The sequence below is a fragment of the Marmota monax genome, unplaced genomic scaffold (genome assembly GCF_021218885.2).
Source record: "Marmota monax isolate L192 unplaced genomic scaffold, Marmota_monax_Labrador192_F-V1.1 WCK01_AAM20220418_F8-fsc00204, whole genome shotgun sequence".
NCBI lineage: Eukaryota > Metazoa > Chordata > Mammalia > Rodentia > Sciuridae > Marmota > Marmota monax.
The window spans coordinates 2336035-2352314 of record NW_026695247.1 but is presented as its reverse complement, the minus strand read 5'-3'; positions in this window follow the sequence as shown (position 1 = coordinate 2352314).

The following is a 16280-nucleotide window of genomic DNA, read 5'->3' as shown; positions in this document are numbered from 1 at the left end:
TGGCCAGTCTATTCCGCTCACTGTTGATTTGCTGGGGTAGGGTGGGTATTTCCCAAAAGACTTCCTTCTGCCATCAGGCCATGCTTTCTCCACGCTTTGAGCAGAGAAATAAATTTTTCTTAGCGCTTCCTTGTCCGTGCCTGATGCTGGCTGCTGTGGGAAGGCTTCTGCAGGATCCCATCAAGGTCAAGGGAACAATGAACTCGGGGGACTCGCCCACATGGTATCCCTCAGGTCCTGAGGTCCCTGGGCTGGCTTCCTATTTCTACCTCTCACAGTCTTCCTATGCCTGTGTCTTGTGTTCTGCCCGGGGGAATTTTTAGTCGTAAGAAGAAGGGCCTGGGAGGAACAGGGCTCTCCATGTTGGTGAACTGCAGTCAAACGTATGTTTTCATGCTTTTCCCTTTAGGTCGGTTGTAGTTCGCTCTTTAAAAGAGTGAAGGCCAGAATGGAGATGGCCATCCCACTTGACAAGGTTGAGGAGTCCGGTCTCAGTGCTGTTCATAACAAAACTATGTTTCCTACCAGCAGCAAACGCATACCGAACCAAGCTGGCCCTTCTAGAGAACCCGTTCTAAAGAAATTCCTCAGCCAGCAACTCCTCACAAGCCCCCCCCCAGCTCTCCACCACTGGGGGGGTTCGGCTGGCAGCCCCTGCCAATGACAAGACCTCCTTAACCCATGTCCTGCCCCAATCTCTTCTTTCTTTTAGCTGCTCTCCACTTTTCTGTAAATTCTTTGCATATCCTTTTCATGCTCTTCCCTCTTGCCTGGGCTTTGGGGTAGTCAGCTGCCATTACTGTTTATTGAACTATTTCCAGGGGATTCTGTACAGAGCAAAGGTTTAACTGAAGCCTCAGCTGCTTTGGAGGAAGTCTCTTCTGCTGCCCAAGACAGCCCAGGAATGAGCTCAGCTAACCATCTCCAGCACGTCATGCCCTTGATTGGCCCACGAATAGATAGTCCACGTTTCTTGCTTCCCTAGGCCCCTGCTCACTGGACTCCAGCCTCCTCCTCCACTGGACTCCAGCCTCCTCCTCCTCTGGGCACAGCACTGGGGTCCCCCACCTGCATCTGCCCTCACGGGTACATCCACATGAGAGGCAGCTGGTCAGTGCCCACCCCATCCCAATGCTTCTGTTTGGCAGGAGAGTCTCAGAAATTGAAATACTCAAAGTCTCAGCTCACATAAATGAGCTAGGCTAAGTTCAAAGTTAAAATGGACAGGTCACACCCTACAGCCTGAAGCAGTTAGATTCTTTCATCCTAGGGAAACTATCACCCCTCAAGGAATGTCCGGCTGATGAATGACTAAATATGGGAGGTCACCATTCATTCCAGGAGCGGTCACACTGAGGCTTGAGGAAATATATTTCCCGTGGCCAATGTCACAGGCTCAGCTTCTAAGAGCTCAGAGGGATTTACATTTCATCTGTCCATGCTGTGGGTCAAACATGATGCCTCTTTTTCTGGATCCAGGGATAATTCTCCCTGGTCACCTCTGGAGCCATTGTTAGCTCCTAATGGCCCATGTCAAGTTCCCCTTTAAGTCTATGGAAGAATTAGGTGATTGCTCATTAACAGTTGCACCTGCAACTCGAGGGAAATTCATTTTCCATCCTGACCTGTGAGTTCCAATCAATGTTAGCTTCAATCAAATACGGGATGAGTCGCAACTGGAGTTTCACTGAAGCTTCCTGCCTGAGCCAGAGGTGAGGAGTGGCCCAAGTGTGACAGCCCAGAAGACAGGTTCCGTTTGCCAAGATCCCTGGTCTCAGCTGGAGGAGACACTGCATAGGGGAGGGCAGCCTCATTAATGGAGTAGGATGGAGAACGAAACATACCTTTATGGTGTGACAGTCAGGGCATCTATGGAAGCCTAGTGTCCATGCAATTGATTTTAATGCAAATAACAGTTTTACGAGACTGCCGACAATGCAGCTTCTGTCTGCAGACAGGCACTTGAAGGAACCAGGGTGAGGTGTCTGCGTTCTGATTCTTTCTTCTGTCCTCTTTCACCTTCCTGCAGAAGGAAGGGGGGTGGTCAGAAAAAGAGCTCAGTCCGGAAAATGCCTTGAAATAGAATCAACAAGATTGATGGTCAGGCAGACAGGTATTAACTTTGAAAGTGAAAGAAATCGCCAAAGATCTATGGCATTTTTAGCCAAATAGGGGGAAGCACTCAAAACAGATCGGTGGTAATTACACCCAGAGGAAGTCCCTAATGATCCTGAAAACAAAGCTCTGAAGAGAGAGAAAGAAGATAAATTCAAAGTATTGTTTACGTAACCTTAGGGGCTTGAACACCAAGAACTTACGGTGCCTATAACTGGTGAGAAAATGAGATGGAGAGCGTTTGAGCGTTAAGAAATAAGAGTTTTTGGCAGAAGGTCAAAGAGAGTGAACGGATGTGAGGGGGGGAACGGACAAGGGAGGGAGACAGGGGTGGGCACAGCTTTTATGTTAAAAGAAACTTAGCAAAAATAAAAGCTTGACTGCTGAAGGAAATAGGTAGAGGGAGGAGGGCCATGCTAAGTGGGGACCAGGAAGCGCTGCCTTATCCCACTAGTATGCCCCAGACAAAGCTGCACAGCCCTCTGGGTCCCCAAGGGCCTGCAGCCCTGGCACTAAGTCAAGAGCACTGAGTACTCTTTCAACCACCTGGTACCACTGGACTGAGCTGGATGGGAGTCGTCTGCTGTGGAAAATGTCAGGAGAACGTGGCAGCAGCCTGGTGACTGTGCATCTCCCTCCATTCCAACTGAGCGCCCGACTGTACCAGAATCAAGGGGGGGGGGGAAATCTGCCCTGTGTATTCAGAGTTCAGTCAAGTGCAGAGGAAGGAAGCACTGGGGCTTCTATGGTCTGAAAGTGTGTCCCCCAAAATTCATATGTTAAAACTTAATCCCCCGTACTGCAGCCGTGGGGTCTTCAGCAAGCGATTAGTTTCTGAAGGCTTTGCGCTCATGAGTGGGACCAGTGCCCTTTTAAAGGGCTTGAGGGAGCCTGTTCCCCAACCTCCTTATGCTTCTTTTGTCATGTGAGGGCAGTGTTCCTCCCTCCTGCCACATGAGAACACAGAGCAAGAAGGTGTCGTCTGCAAGGAACTGGTCCTCCTCTGATGCTGAATCTGTGACACCTTGATCTTGGATTTCCATCCTGCAGAATGGTGAGAAATAAGTGTTTATTGTTTATAAATTACCCAGTCTAAAGTGTTTGGTTATAGCAGCAGGAATAGATGAAGACAGGGTCCTACCCTTTCCGTAATTGAGCAATCCCAATAATTATTAAGATTTGAACATCTTCACAAAGAACCTTTTCATACGTTAGTTCTCTGGGGCTCACAATGACACAGTAAGACAAAAGGTGTTACTGATGATGGTATATATTCATGTGTATTAATATGCATTTTAGTGTATGTACTAGTCATTAGTATATATAGTAATTATTATTAAATTATTTTACAAAGGGGGAATTAAAAACTTGGGAAGGTTTTAAAAACTGTCAAGAGGCAGAAGCAGCATAAGAAATTGGCTGTATATTGCTGCGTGTGGTGTGCACACCTGTAATTCCAGTGGCTCAGGAGGCTGAGGCAGGAGAATCACAGGTTCAAAGCCAGCCTCAGTAGTTTAGTGAGGCACCAAGCAACTCAGTGTGACCCAGTCTCTAAATAAAATACAAAAAAGAGCTGGGGATGTGGCTTGGTGGTTGAGTGCCCTGAGTTCAATCACCAGTACCAAAAGAAAAGTAAAGAAATCGGCCAAATAAACAAAAGTGGCCCATGAATTCGTAGGCAGAGGGGACCCCAGACTGGTCCTATGTGCTCACGGAAAATGCAACTCAGGTGGACTTTCTCCTGCTCAACAGCCTGCCTGGCTGACCCTGAAAGGAACCAGTGCTACTTCTCCTTCTCAGGAAGATTCTCCTCATTAGAAAATGGAGCTATTTCATTTAATAAGTACTAATACTTATGACATATTCTGTGCTAGGTGCATATATGATATATGTTATCACATTTGACGGGTTTTGAGACACCTCTTTATTTAAAAACAACTCTTCCAATAATATTTTATCTTTATTTTTTTAATATTTAATTTTTAGCTGTAGTTGGACACAATATCTTTATTTTACTTATTTATTTTTATGTGATGCTGAGGATCCAACCCGGGACCTCACACATGCTAGGCGAGCGCTCCACCGCTGAGCCACAATCCTAGCCCCAATAATATTTTTAAATCAACTTTATTTATGTGACATTTACTTAAAACAGAAATTTAAGGAATTTTAAGTAGTATACTATAATTGGATTAAAGTTTAAGTCCTTGTGTTAGTTTTCTGTTACTATAATAAGATACCTGAAATAAACAAACTTAAAAATAGAAAAGGTTCATCTTTGTCACAGTTTTGGAGATTTTAGTCTATGGTCAATTGACCCAGTGGCTTTGGGCCTGTGATGAGGCAGAACATCATGGTGGGAAGCACATGGTGGAGCATAGTTGCTCACCTCATAAAAAAAGCTGAAAGCAAAAGAGAAAGGAAGGGATTAGGGTCCCAATATCCCCTTCAAGGGCAAACCCCCAAGGACCTTACTTCCTTCCAGTTGGTCCCACCTCCTAAAAGTTCTACTACCTCTCAACAGATCCATGGGACTAAGGCCCATGGGACTAAGAACAGGCTGCTGGTGGTGGATGTAAGGGGTCCCCAGTGCCTGCAGTCTTGGGGCTGGAGGAAGGATGGGACAGCAAAGGACTTAGTATTGATTCTAAGGACAAAAGGGTTCAGGTATCCTATTTATGAACAGAAATCACAAAAATCTTACCTTAAACCTTTATTTATTTATTTTTTATTTTTTTAAGAGACAAGGAGAAGGAGAAAGAGAGAGGTGAGACCTAAAGAAAAAAAAAATCCATCACTGCTAAAGGCGTGATCATCACGTTCATATATGTATTCTCTGTTGACCCTCACCACCACCCTGAGACCCCTGTGGGAAACCGGAGTGAAGTTAGGAGAGATGACCTCGAAGGTCTATCTGAACACTTATGTCCAGGGTCAAAGATTCTGTGCCTATGTATGGGTGGGGGAGTACAGAGGGCCAGCCCAAAGTGACTCGCTGCGTAGGAGGGAGAGCAAAGGCGGTAGGAGAGGGGCACACCCTCTGGGTGCCCACTGGACAGCCTGTTCTTCCTCCAGCAGAGCTAAGTGGCAGGCTGCATCGTGGCTCAGCACTGATTGTGTGCATCCCATCACCATAATGCTCAGGTATCCATCGTGATCTGTCAATCAAAATCCAACATTCTTTTTTTTTTTTTTTTTTGCACTAAGGGTTGAACTTGGGTGGCGGAGGTTACCACAGAGCTATACCCCAGTCCTTTTTATTTTGAGGTAGAATCTTGCTAAGTTGCCGAGGGCCTTGCTGAGTTGACCAGGGGGCCTGGAACTTGCTACCCTCCTGCCTCAGCCTCCAGAATCACTGGGATTATGGGGTGTGCCAGCACACCCAGCTCCAACGATAATTTTTTTTTAAATTACCAGCCCTTCATTACCTCTGCAGGATGCATATTTTAACTGGCAGATCCCAGTCCTCCCTTTGAGGAGGGATCTGTGAGTGGAAGTTCTGGAAGAGACAGAGGCCAGCACAGGCAGGGATGTGGGGTCTGGGGGAGAATGCAGAGGAGGTGAGCCCGCACTGCAGTGGGGACAGACTCACCTGCCTGTCCTGTCCTGCAGCCAGGGCCTCATCAACACAAGACCTTGTCCTTGTCCCCAGTCCTACTCCCAAGTGCTCAGAGAAGTACCAACACTCACACAGCACTGTTTCATCGCAGTACTTTATGCCCAATGACCCTGTAAGGTGTATCACCACTTATGGTTAGGAAACCAAAAGCCCCAGGCCACACAACCAGAAGGTGGCCCTCCAGGCACGGAGTCCCTATTTCTTGATTTCAGGCTGCATGGGCTTCCTGGGTTTCATGCTGCCTTCAAGGAGGAATACTACTTTTGTCTTCAAGATTCAATCTGTCCTCGTGGCTTCCACAGCTCTTGTCCTGAGACCTGCAAAGGGACGGGATATCTGAACTCTGGCAAGGTCAGGAGTGCTCTTCAAGGTCTCCAATGTGGGCTAGCTTACCCCATATGCAGACATCATGTCCTTAAAAAGTTCTTGATGTCTAATACCCTGCAGTGATGAAAGAAATGACAATGCAGTAACAACCTGGAACGTTACAGAGCCATTTACACTGACAGATACTCACACATAGCAAACAACTCAAAAGCAATATTAAGTGAAAATATTGTAACTCTGCAGAGCAGGCATACAGATAACATGGATGTAGGACAGAAATATGTGATTTGATCTGAGAGAGATATGGATCTAAATTTTTGGAATTCAGTTGCTTTCAATGATTTTTTTTAAGTATTTAGCAACTCTGAATTAGCAACCACTGAAAATCATGAGAACCATTGAAAATCGGATAGAAGTGCCTTTCTAGAGGTCCATTTGGCGTTCTTCTCCAACAGGGGTGCCGAGCCTTAAGCATGTGAGGAGCATAGTTTGGGGTGCTCCCTACTTGAACACGTCCCTATGGCATGTGTCATATACTAAGAGCGACCCATGGATCCCACGGAGCTGAAAGTTCCTGACTCGAGTGATTGCCCGGCTGTGCCCCTGCTTCAGAGGGAGAGACCAAGGAGACCTGAGAACGCCAGATGTGCTCCTCTGAAAGCAAAGAATGCCCACCGAAAAAGAGACACACAAGGTCCCCAGCTTACAATGGCTCGACTCACAATTTTTGGTCTCTACAACAGTGAGAAAGAAACATGCATTCAGTAGAAACTGTACTTTAAATTCGGAGCTTTTCCCGAGCTGGCAATATGCAGTCTGATCTCCTCTGGTGAAGCCAGGCAGTAGCACAGGCTGCAGCTCCAGAATTACAAAGGGAAACGACGGACACTCCACAGGATGTGAAGTCGGTGAGGAGCAGTTGATGCCATTTCTACTTAGGATATTTTCAACCTTCAATTGGTTTATTAGGACATGACCCATAAGTCAAGGGACATCTCCTTGTGCTAAATCCTGTCTATCTCCTTGCACTAAATCCTTCTGAGCTACTTTTCTAGGTTTGTATGGACATGAGTTCACTCACCTTCCTTTCTGGCAGTGTCTATGGACCTCCCAGAGAGGGTAGGCATGTGGCCTATGGCTAGAACCTGATCCTTAGGAACAATTATACCAGGACAAGGACAGCAGTCGGGACTGTCTCAGACAAGCTGAAACTTGTGGTCCCCCATCTCTGTGGAAAACTAGAAAACTGGGAAGGAGCCATGTGTCCATCAGAACCCCAGCACAAAACTCTAATCTACCATCTTCCATTTTTTATAGCATACCTTTTACAAAACATATTTTAAGCTCCCTAAAATATATACCCTAATTTATAAATTATAATCGAATTAGTCCGCTAACATATTATATACATTATAAATCACAAAAGTAGATGTTTAAGATACAAAAAATAGAAATTCCACTTCTGAATAGACACACGAAAGAATTGAAAACAGAGACTCAAACACATACTTACTTCTATGCCATTGATTATAGCAGCATTATTTGCAAAGTTAGACACAACCTGGAGGGGCCATCAAGAGATGAATGGCTGCACCAAATGAGGTATGTTCATACAATGTCATATTATTCAAAAAAGAAGGAAATCCTGACAGGCTACAATACGAATGAACCTTGAAAACTCAAAATGAGCCAATCATTTAAGAACAAATATTGTGTGAATCTACTTACATGAACTCTCTACAACAGTCTAATCCAGAGAGAAGAATGGTAGACAGAGGTTGGCAGGGACTGGAAAGATGGAGGAACATGGAGTTGTTGCTTATGGGGTGTGGAGGTTCCCTTGGGGTGATGAAATTTTTTGGAAATAGCGGAGATGGTTGCACAACATGGTGACTCTGGTTAATGCCAATGAATTGTTCACTTGAAAGTGGTTAAAACGGCAAATTGCATGCCACATGTACATGTTCTGCCACAATGAAAGACTACTTGAAATAATCAGGAAGAAAGAAATAAAAGAACAAAAATTTTTAAATATCTTGACAAAAAGAATGAATCTAAGTTGAAGTTCTAGCGTTTTCTTCCCATTCCCCCTGGCTGTGTCTCCCCAGAAGACAGGCCTGCAGTCCTGACCAGGTGGGTTGAGCTTCCAGCTTCTCACAGACCTAGGCTGATACTATTGTTTGTAAGACATTGTTTATAAACTTCCCCAAATTTATCTTTTCATTGAATAAGAATATAAACAAAGTTCTTGTACATTCATGATAATATCTGCCTTATCTCCTTAAAGCCAACACCACCGTCTAACCCAGAAATAAAAGCAGGGGTCACAAAATATGGGCACATTACCTTGAAGGGCAGATGAGAACCATCAGGTAGAAACTAAGAGCTGTAAAAGTTGCTCCCACTGACCTCAGCCAGAAAGTGACAGTGGTGGCTGACAGCCGAAAACTATTTCACATCTCCATTCAGTGATTTTTTTTTCTTTCATTATTTTGCATATAACAGTTTTCTACAATAAGCCTGTATTACAGTTATAAATAGAGAAAGAGAAAATTTTAAAACCTACTTGCTTTCTCTGTTTTTATTCGTTTGTTCTTTTGCCAGTATTGTTTGGGGTCCGACATTGCAGGGGACAGCAGTGCTTTAAGCCCTCGAGTCACCATTGTTACTTCACAAGAGTCCAGAAGCTAGGTCCATCAGGAAAGTCCTGAGCCATCACCGGATAAATCGTTATGTCTCTTCTGCTTAGTAAAGTGCAGGAGTGATTTGTACATGTCATAAAGATTTTCATCAAAGTCAGTAATTTGGAGGCTGGGCCGTGACTCAGTGATTGCCTTGCATGCACAGGGCCCAGGCTTCAAGGTCAGCACTGGGCAACGAGAAAAAGAAAAAACAAAGAAATTTTAAAAAAAAAATTACACTGCAAAAAGGAACCTCCCACAATTTGCAAAATTTGCCCTTGTGAACACCCCGTTCCCCAGGGACCCTTGATGATGCTGGGAACGAGTGTGAGTATAACACAATTGTTCTGCCTGGAGAAGGGCAAAGGACAGAGAGATGGCACCGCCTGCCCCCTGGGGTGGAGGCATGGCAGCAGCTGACTGAGGCCTCTCTGCAACCTGGCATTGGTGCTCCAGGCACAAGCCCTAACCGCTGACCTCTGCCTCCTCTGTGGGGCTGGCTCCTTCCCCTCAGCCTCATCCTCGCTCCACTGACCCTGGATCAGGCCACCGGGCTGAGGGGTGACCAAGGCCCCCATGGACACGGTGCCCCAGCACAGCCCTATGGTGCTGACTCTAACACAGCAAACAGGCTGAGGCTCACAGCTCTGGAGCATGTTTTCCAGAAAGCTTTCAGGTTGTGTAAACCTCTGTGCAAGCCAGGGAGCTTGTGTAAGAGCCACATGCCAGGGTCGACGATACCACCTCCTCTCCTGCTTGGCTCCAGGAGAGCACTTCTCAATCTCTGGCGGAAGGTAAAAATCATGCCCTTACAAAGTCTCTTCTCATTAGGAAGGAAAGAGAAGTCCCTAAAGCAACTTTGTTCCGATTTCCAAACACCCCTTGTCTGTTTCTGCCTCTCCTGTCCCATGGACCTCAGGTGGTGCCTGGCAGTGAGTTCAAGGCTCTGGTTACATGCCCTGTCGCTCTGGGTAACCAGTGACGGACAGGAGGCTGCTTGAGAGGCCAGTTATCCTCACCTCTGCTCTTTCTACTTGTCTTTAACACCTGCCTGCATCTTCTGCCAGCCTTTTCTCCCAAAGGCCTAGGATTTTGCAAAGATCTGAAATTCCATGCCAGAACTCACCCTGTAGGTAAAGTCCTCTTTGGCCACTACTTTTCACACAAAGACACTCTGATGATTGATGTTGCTTATCTCTAGATTATCACTAACCAGTTGGCCCTAATCCATAACAACCCACTACAGTAACCCCAACTATCTTCCTGGAACTCCCAGCCTTGGCATGACTCTGGCTCCAGAGGAGTTACCACCAGCTCCCATTTTGGTGGAAAGTAAATTTGAAGTAGTTTCTTCCTCTAGAGGCAACACAAGTTCTCCACATGGCTTCAAAGTGCCCTTCTGAGATTGAGAGACTCAAACGGGAGCTGTTATTCTCCCCACTGGATTCTTGTCCCTTGACAGACAATCCTGCTCTTTCAACCTCAGTTTAGGCTCTCCTGCAAACATGTTCTTCCCTATCTTAACCTGTTTTCTGGTGCTATAACAAAATATCTGGGACTGGGTAGCTTATGAAAAACAGAAGTTTGTCTCATGGCTCTGGAGGCTGGGAATTCTAAGAGTATGGCACCAACATCTGCTTGGCACCTGGTGAGGGCCTCCTTGCCACATCATAACATGGTGGAGGGCATCACATGATGAGGCAGAGCAAGTGTGCTAGCTCACCTATCTTATAAAGCCACTAATGCATGATAGGAGCCCTACCCGTACCCTCATGACTTCATCTAATCCTAATTACTTCCCAAAGGACCCACCTCCACATACCATTAATTTATGACCTTGACTTTCCAACACAGGAGTTCTGGGAAACACACCCAAACCATAGCACCCCTGCAAGAAATTTACCCTTGAAATGCTCATTTCCCCTTTGTAAAATTCTTCTTATTGGCCATAATTTTTTGACAAATCCCTTAACTGTTAAGACTAAACACACTCACTATTGTGATTATGATTATTAACCAGTCACCTCATATAAAGCCCTGCTATTGACATGTGCTCAACCAGGCTCTCTGACCTCCTGGTGTGGTGACGTCTCAGTGAATCAATTCCTCATTGTCAGATAACTGTTAATGACATTGTTGGATTTCTTCTTCCCACCTGGGCTCAGTGAAGTTGTTAAGTTGGGATATTCTGTCTCTGCCATCTGTAGCAGAGGTCATCTGTCTAACTACCATCCACATCGGTATCTACAACTCCAAAGAGTTTTCTTCTTTGATTTCATTAATAATAGCTCTGATCCCCTCAGCAGTCCCAGGGGAGAGGCTGGGATGGGAACTCCAACCCCAGCCTCCTTTGTTTGATCTCGCCTGTTTCACCCACTGGGGGAAGGGTGATCCTCCCCGGGTTCCTGCGGTGGCTTGCCTCCGATATTCCTTTTAATGGCCCGTCTTTTAACGGCGCTGGCAACTGTCTCTGCTATTTACTCTGCCAGGTTCATGGCTCACGGGCTTCTTTGTTGTTTTTGCAAATGGTGTTTTACAGGCTTCTACATCCTTCTAACACGCCACGTCTCCCAGCAGAGCCCCCCTTCCTGCATTAACAGTGAAGAAATTATGAAAGCAAAGTTGTATAAAAACGTCCCAAACAGTCCCCCTGTTCAAACACAGTTGTCACCTTCAACACACTGCCCCGAAACTCAACCCCACTTTTGTTTCTCCACCTGTTTGGGTTTTGTGTGTGTGTGTGTGTGTGTGTGTGTGTGTTCTGTATCTCTACTCACTTGGAGCAGGTCATCCTCAAAGCTCCACTTCTGGGGTATAGACCCTGTCAGGGCTGATTTAGGTGATTTCAGAACTCTAGTCACTACAAAGAACCACTGGAAATGCTTGAATCAGAGTTTGCACAGGAACCAAATTCAGTAACAAAACGCAGGCCCCAGAGTGGGGCTCATTCCTAAGGTTATTTTTTTTTCTTTTATTATAATGTGAATTGAATGAGGCAGATGGATTCAGTTTATTTGCCTCATAGTTAGAAGGGAGATGGCTATACAGATAGATGGATAGGAAGGGAGTTTTTTTTGTTTTTGTTTTTTTGTTTTTACAAATTAGTCTGTGCCTGAATGGCAACTGCACATTGACAAAAGTCAGTGAACCAAAAAATCAAAGCAGCTCACCAAACTGCGCTCCACATGGAACAAAACCAAAGAGGATTTGGCTCAAGTCTGACCTGAGGAAAGTCTCTTTCTAGATAACCTCAACGAGGTGTTTGTTCACCAAGGAATGAGCCAAGGCAGGCCCAGTTTCTCTAGAAAAGCTGTCCTGTGACTCCTGGACAGACAGGGCAGCCTTGCTAAGAGCTAGCATGTGCAATGTTCAGCAGCACTCCACGGTGGCTTTAGAACATGTCATTACCCTCCTCCAGCCAAAAGTGGTCCCTGCTTCAGGAGTAAGAATGGACCCTGGGTGAAGGTTCCTATGCTTTGTAACAACGATGCTAATCTATTCCATTCCAAACTCAGTTGGTCCCTTGACACTCAGCACAGCACACCTTAGACTCCTAACAACAGCAGCACATGTGAGTAAGCCCAGGACTAAGGACTTGCATCTAATTCAAACCTCAAACCTGACTCAGGCACTACTACCCCCTTTTCAGATGAGGACATCAAGGCACTGATTGGTAGAGTGCTTACCTAGCATGTATGAGGCACTGGGTTCCATGCTCAGCACCACATAAAAATAAACAAGCAAAGGCATTCTGTCCATCTACAACTATAAAAAAAAATAAACAAAAAAAAGAAATCATGGCACTGAGCAGGTATGCAGCTTGCTGAAGAGTATGCAGTCAGAAAATTGGAGAGGAGGAATCTGAGTCCAAACTTAGATCATAACTTGAAACCATCACACTGGACATCCTCCCTTGCAATAAATGGCTATTGATTTGATCTGATCTGATCTAGAACACATGCATCTGTGGCACAATCACATTCTCTGGTTGTGTTTTTGGCTAACCTCCCTTTTCTGTTTTCAACAGATGTTTTCTGCAATGTGTCAACACGTTTCTGGTTTATAGGGAGAAGTTTAACGTGAGAAAGATTTGCTCAAACAAACAAATGTGTGACTCTATGGAGGATCAGTGATGTGGTCCATGCTCATACCAGGATGTCTTGGCTGGAAGGTCTGGGGCAACTTCTCTAAGGAAGGAGTGTCAAACTGGAGCCAGTGTAAGAAGATGATTTACAGCACCAGTTGAAAGAAAGTGAAAAAGTATAGAACAGATAGAGGGGAAAGAACCAAACTGGGCTAGGAAATCAGAGTCGGAAGACATGGCAGATGGGGAGGGTGCCCAGGAAGTGTGAATGGAGAGGGGGAGATAAATCCTGCTGGATTTACAGGCAGAGGGAAGAATTTGGTTCCCAGGTCAACAGGGGGGATTCAAAGGGATTTAATCAGATTAGGTGGGAAATAGCAGGATAACATGATCCTGGAAGCACTGGGGAAAGAGTCCTCTAGCTGCAGAATGGGACAGGGATTGAGGGTCAAGTGCATGTGGGGAGGCCACTCAGCAGGTAGCAGTAGCAGCTCGGACTGCCTGACAAGCAGCTAAGACCTCTTCTAAGTGACTTTGCAGGTGGCTTTGCTCCCAATTCCTCCTATTCTGCTTTGAGGATCTTAAGTCCTGGGTCTATTTTCCCCAAAGAAGTTACCTTATACTTTAGATTGAGGCTAATGAATAAGATAGGAAATCTATTGGTTTACCCATGGCAACATTTCACTTTAAATTACCATTTATGGGTTGGCTGAGTCTGCCTGGTTCTGTCTTCTGTTGATTCTAATTCTGAGACAATGGACTGATTTTAAGAGAATGCACAAGTTCTTTCCTGATCCATCACCACCACCATCACTTAACCAATGAGGCATTTGTGAGACCTAGAAGTCAAGGAACTTCTCTCTACCATGTACACGAGAATGCTCTTGACGCCAACTGCCATTTCTGCCACCTCAGCAGAGTCTCAGGTGTCTTATTTCCAAGGCAGAACAAGTACAAACCACAATGCGGGAATGCCATGCTCACTCCTCACAGCGGGCAGATTTAGACAGGTGTCTCCCCTCCCAGCCCCAGTGGTCTCTGTTCCCTTGGAACCGGTTCATGATGTGGGGGCTGTTGGTCCCACACAGATGGCCGGATGCATTACTAACACACTATTACTAAGACTCCACACAGATGGCATGAGGATAGACTAAAACGTCCACTGACCTCACACACCAGCCTCTGCCCCTTAAAATAAATAAATGGCCACAGAAAAAAAGAACAAGCAAAAAAAAAAAAAAATAGTCCAACCAAACTGGGAAAGGTAACATTTCAGAGGCCTTTCTTTGCTTCAAACAAGACTTGATCTAAATCTGTTCAAGAGCCACTGCAGAAAGAGACAGGAAGTAGAAGAGACCAAGACGGATCCCTCCCCCACCTGGGATGACCCAGGTCTCTTGTCGCCTCTACCCTCATGCACACTCTCTGCCTCTCTCCTCAGAAGCTAAGAGGAGAGACGGGACCTGCCCGAGTGCCAAGTCCATACTTCCATGTAGCCTCAAGTTTGCACCAGAGAGCTTAAAGCGCTCAGCTGTTCCCCAGAAAGAGTGACACGGGCCAGGTACGGATGAAGAGACCTTATACTTTCAAGATGTGAATTTTGATCTATCATTTGTAGTAAGACCCTTGGACAAGCAGAGGAAGGCAGGGTTTCCACTGGGTGTGACTTAACACACCTAGGCTGAATGGAAAGCCACCCCAAACTCACTGGCTTCATATGATCACTCCTTCTGACTCATAGGTTTGTCACCTGGCTGAAAGGCAGCTGACCAGCTGGGCTTGGCTCTGGGTAGCAGTTTGAGTCTAGCCCTCCCCACGTATCTCCCCTGATCTTTGGACCCACAGGATAGCCAGGCACACTCTCATGGGTGACAGTTAGAGGGCACAAGTGGAAACACACAACACTCTGTCACTCTAACCCCATACTGTTGGCCAAAGCAAGTCACTTGGCCAAGTCTAAAGTGCGGGAACTTCAGAGTCACATGTTAACAGGCAGGGGAAAAAGTGGGAACAATAAGGCCACCTGCTGCATTTGTGAAAAAAAATAAATAAATAAGAATCATCCTGCTACTACTTTGCAGCCCTGACCATGTGCTGCTAAACACTCTTCATATACATTAACATATCTGCTCCCACTGAACCTTCCAAGTTCTATGACTACTTGTAGGCAAGATGAGTGAGGGCCCAAGTCCACACCCCATCCCTTTTGGGGGCCAAGATTCAGAACCCTGTGTCCGGCTCTGCATCCCATCATCCTGACATGCTGCAGCCAAACATCTCTGCCTAGGTGCCGGGGAGGCCCCACCCAGGCTCTGGGTTGGCAGAAACGTGTGGCTTGAAGCTCTGGGCTCTGAAGACCAGGAACTGGAATACAGAAATAAAGGTTACCTGTGTTTTGTCCAAGGTCACTAGTGAGTCACTGACTGCCCAACACGGAAACTGGCTCAGGTATACCATTCTGTTTTTGAATATGACCTGAATATTTTCTAAACAGTGAGTGTCTTTCATCTTGTTTAATGGCTATGGACCATAGGCTTGGGGAAAGAGACCCACGCTGATAGAAAAGAGTCCAAACCACAGGGATGCCCTTCCTGGGAGCACGGCCTTCACCACAGAGGAGCACGTCACCTTGATTTTCACTCAAGATCTTCCTGTCTCAGGGGAGGGGAAGGGGGGAAGGGAAGGACAGCAGAATAAAATAGACATTATTATTACTGTGTGTATATACGTGACTGTATGACCAATGTGATTCTGCAACCTGTACACTCAGAAAAATGAGAAATTATATCCCATCTGATTCAAATGTATGATATGTCAAGATCATTGTACTGTCATGTGTAACTAATTAAAACAAATTTAAAAAATTAATAAGATCTTCCTATCTCTCAACCTCCTGTTTACTACAGCAACGGCAACTTGGGCAGCTACCTTGAATCTTTTTATGTAGACGAGACTTTTATTGTCTGGCAGGAAAGAAATCTGGTTGAGTCCAATAGCTTATTAAAAATTAATCTATTATAGAGCCGAAAGCCTTGCTGGTGAAGCCAGAACGAGACAGGCAATCAATATAAAGAGGTAAATCAAGTCAGGTCAGATCCAGACAGGCCAATTTTGAGTGAGTCTGGCCAGTTGGAGACTGTCCCCTGAGGGATTAAAATGTTAATTCTTTCAGAGCCCTTCCTCCACCTTTATCAAGAACCTGCCCCTGCTCCAATCTGTTGCCAAGGTAACCTGTCCCAGGAATTGCCCTCCCTATAAGGTTGTTAACGTGTCCTGGGCTGCACCTGGGCTGCACTGTAGTGCTCTTCCCCCTTCAGCCCACCTGTTTTCCACCTTTTGGCCACCCCACCGAGCATTCCTGGGCCTGGTCACTGCTCAGGAAGGATAAGGATAAGGGGGGAAAGGCAGGAGAACAAAGGAAGCCCAGGAATATAAAAAGGGCAGAACATCTCGC